This window comes from Suricata suricatta, chromosome 5 (genome assembly GCF_006229205.1).
Source record: "Suricata suricatta isolate VVHF042 chromosome 5, meerkat_22Aug2017_6uvM2_HiC, whole genome shotgun sequence".
NCBI classification, from domain to species: Eukaryota; Metazoa; Chordata; class Mammalia; order Carnivora; family Herpestidae; genus Suricata; species Suricata suricatta.
The window spans coordinates 155,571,009-155,575,369 of NC_043704.1; positions in this window are offsets into that span (position 1 = coordinate 155,571,009).

Below are 4,361 nucleotides of genomic sequence, written 5' to 3' on the forward strand. Positions count from 1 at the left end.
GCAGTGCTATTGCTGGGTGATAGCAGAGTTCTACTGTTAATATGTAAAGGACGTCAACACTGTTTTCCAGAGCAGCTGCACCAGTTTACGTTCTCATCAACAATGTAGGAGGATGCCCATTTCTCCACAACTTTGCCTGCATCTGTAGTCTCCAAATTTGTTCATTTTAGCACCAGTGTGTCTCTCAAAGGCATTGTTTCCTTATTGATATTTTGCATAGATGATCTGCCCATTGTTCTTTGTGGAATGTTAAAGTTATTATTAGTAGTATAATTATTATTGTATTATTATCAATAAGTTTCTTTATGTTTCTTATTCATTGATTCATATATATCAGTGCTTACAATTTTAAAGTTTTATATCTACTTGTTAAATAGACCCTGTTATGATGTTATATTGCCTTCATCATCTGTAACAGATTCTGGATTAAAATCTAGTAAGTGTGGTATGAGTATAGTACTCAAACTTTCTTTTGATGCCTATTAGCATAGTAAATTGTTCTCCATCCCCACACATTCAATCTGAAGGTGTTTTAGGTTAGAAATGAGTGTATAGAAGGATCTTGGTTTTTTTCCCTTAAATCATTTTGATACCCTATGTCTTTTGATTGGAGCATTTTGCCCATATACATGGACTGTGAATATTGATAGATATAAACTTAGTGCCATTGTGTTACCTCTAAAGTCATTGTTTCTGCAGATTTTCTCGGTTTCTTTCTGGTCTTTGTTGCTTTGAGTCTTCCTTTCCCACTCAAAGAGATTCCCCTTTAATATTTCTTGCAGGCCTGGATAGAGACCATGAACTCCTTTGGTTTTTGTTTGTCTGGGAAATCCTATATTTCCTTCTAGCTGAATGACAGCCTTGCTGGATAAAGTATTCTTTGCGGCATATTTTTGAATTGAGCATGTTGAGGCCATCGTGCCACTCCCTTCTTGTCTGAAGGTTTCTGTGGAGAGATCTGCCACAATCTTTTATCTTCCTTTATAGGTTAACAAGTTCTTATGTTGTGTTGTGTTGCTTTTAGGGATTTTCTTTATCTGTCTATTTTGCCAATTTTACTGTGATATGTCTCGGTGTTGGCATGCTTTTGTTGATTTTCACGGAGGTTTTCTGCGTCTCCTAGATTTGGATGTCTGTTTGTTACCCAGTTTGTGGAAATTTTCCACTATAATTCCCTCAGACAAAACTTCTTCCCTTTTCTACCTCTCTTCTTCTTCTGAGACTCATGTGAAAAGAATGTTATTACACTTTATGTAGTTGCTGAGTGCCCTCAGTATACATCTGTGATGCAATGTTTTAATTTTCCTCTTCTTTCCTGCTTCATTTCCCCTATAATTTTATCTTCTATGTTACTTACTCGTATATCTGCTGCTTCTTAAGCCTGAGGTCATGATATCCAATCAGTTTCACATCTCAATTACAGCACTTTAAAATTTTCAGCCTGACTTGTTTTTAGGTCTGTTCTATCTGCAGTAAGGGTATCCCTCATGTCTTCTATGCTTTCCTCAGGCAAAGCTAGTATCCTTATGGTAGTTTTTGAAAATTCTGTTTGAGGCACATTACTTATATGTGTTTTGAGAATATCCCTGGTAATGACTTTTATCCTTTTTCCTTTGAGATAAATTTCTTCATCAAGGAGGATGTCTATGTCTCTGCCTTCTTCTGTGTTTTAGGAAATCCTGTTATGTTTTCTGCTTCTAGAGTAGTGGCTTTATTAAGAAGACTTCACATACTGTCCAGGGCCTGACACTTCAGGAAGCATTTCTTGTGTGTGCTGTGTGCACTGTGCTGTCATGAGTTGGCTGCTCTGTCCCTCCGGTCGGTCCTCTGCAGAGTTTCTCCTTGCCTCCAGTGAGGAGTGTTGGGACCTTGTCCACAGTGTTGTGAGTTTTAACTATGTGAGTTTGGTCTGCTTGTTAACAGCGGTTAATTCTTATTTCCCCAAAGCTGAAGCTATGCTTCACTACATGATCCCTAGACTTGGTGAGTGTGGGGATTTGTGTGGGTCTTTGGGGGAGGGGCGCACTGCTGCTCTGGTTCCCAGACACTCTTTGCCTAATAAGTAAGCACCTAAGGAAAGCAGTTGGGGTGGAGGAAGACTTGGTGTTAGGGGCTCAGCTCCCACTGGTTGGTGCTGTGCTGCTGGCTGGAGTCTGTCCGCGCTGATTGGTGGCAGGAAATATTGGCATCAACCCACTCTCTTGTTTTTGGAGATGGAGTTATCACCCCCCCCCATCACAGTACTCTTATGTTTTATACCAGGAGCTCTGGCTGGGTTTGAAGACTCCAAATTGTATGAATCAACATGACAGGGATCCCCACTTATCCTCTGGAAGAGGGTCTGCTGTGCTGTGGCAGGAGCTGGTTTGTTCCAGAAGGGCAGTTGCATAAACCTGGGGGTTGTAGGTCATATTGACAGACAACAAAAAGAGAGCATCCAGTTAGCTGCTCTCAGCAGGGGTTCCAGTGCTGTTGATTCTGGAAGTGCAAAGGTGCCTGTCTGCTCTCTTGTCTCATGAGAGGCAGTGCCACCTCTGCCAGATGCACTCCAAGAAAGGAACTCTCTCTTTTCATATGACCCAGGGGATCCTCAGATCACAATGCCTCCTATGGGCCTTGGTTCTCCTCCACAGGACCACTGATATGCCCACCAGACTCCACCCAGCGATGGCATGGGCTTCTAAATCTTCAGTCTTTTAGATCCACATTTACAAGAGGTTGACTCCTCATGGTTACCTTTATGTGTCAGCTTGACTGTGTCATTGGTACCCAGATTAACCATTGATCCTGGGGATGTCTGTGTTGTTTTTTGAGAAGAGATTGGCATTTCCATCCATGGCTTCTGTCTGCATTGGCATCACCCACTCCATTAAGGTTCTGAATAGAATCTAATGCAGAGGGAGGAAGCATTCCCTCATTTTTACTCCCCATGTGCATGTGTGAGCTGTTGAGCTGAATAGTGGTCTCCTCCTGCCCTTTTTCTGAGAATTACATCACCATTTTTTAGGTACATTTTATTATATGCATATTTAAAAGTTTAGTTTCCCTTTTTTTTAAAAAAATAGTTTATTACTAAGTTGGTTTCCATATAACACCCAGTGCTCTTCTCCACAAGTGCCTCTCTCCATGACCATCATCCCCCTTTGCTTCCCTTCTCCCTCTTCAATCCTCAGTTTGTACTCAACATTCAAAAGACTGTGATGATTTGCCTCCCTCCCTCTCCCCTACTTTTCCCCCAGCCTTTCCCCTTCCCATTGTCCCCTTATAGGTTTCTCCTGTTATACATTTTATTGAAAACATATATTATCTTTCATCTCTGCCTGACATTTCACTTAGCACAACACCTTCTAGGTCCATCCATTATGCTAGCAATTGCCTACTTTCATTCTTTCTGATTGTCATGTAGTATTCCAGTGTGTGTGTGTGTGTGTGTGTGTGTGTGTGTGTGTGTGTGTATCACCTCTTCTTGATCCATTCATCAAGTGATGGACATTTGGCTCTTTCCATGATTTGACAATGGTTGAATGTGCCACTATGAACATTGGGGTATATGTGCCCCTATGCATTAGCACTACTGTATCCCTTGGGAGGATTCCCTAGCAGTGCTATTGCTGGGTCATAGAGGAGTTCCATTGATAGCTTTTTGTGGAACCTCCAGACTGTTTTCCAGAGCAGCCGTACCACTTTATATTCCCACCAACAGTGCAGGAGGAAGCAAGTTTCTCCACATCCTTGCCAACATTTTTAGTCTCTTAATTTGTTCATTTTAGCCACCCTGACTCTGTGAGGTGGTATCTCAGAGTGGTTTTGATTTATATCTCCCTGATGATGGTTAATGCTAAGCATTGTTTCATGTGCCTGTTGGCCTTTTGGATGTCTTCTTTGGAAAAATGTCTGTTTATGTCTTCTGCCCATTTCTTCACTGGATTATTTGTTTTTTAGGTATGGAGTTTAGTGAGTTCCTTATAGATTTTGGATACTAGCCCTTTATCTGATATGCCATTTGCCATTATGTTTTCCCATTCTGTTGTTTTCCTATTCGTTTTTTTTTTTTGTTTCCTTTGCAGTGCAGAAGCTTTTTATCTTGATAAGGTCCCAATAGTTCATTTTTGTCCTTGTTTCTCTTGCCTTTTGCAATGTGTCGAGTAGGAAATTGTTGCGATTGAGGTCAAGGAGGCTCTTTTCTCTTTTCTCCTCTAAGGTTCTTATGGTTTCCTGCATCATATACAGGTCCTTTATACATTTTGAGTTTATTTTTGGAAATGATGTAAGTAAGTGGTCTAGTTTCATTCTTCTGCATGTTGCTGTCCAGATCTCCCAGCACCATCTATTAAAGAGGCAGTCTTTTTTCCATCGCATAC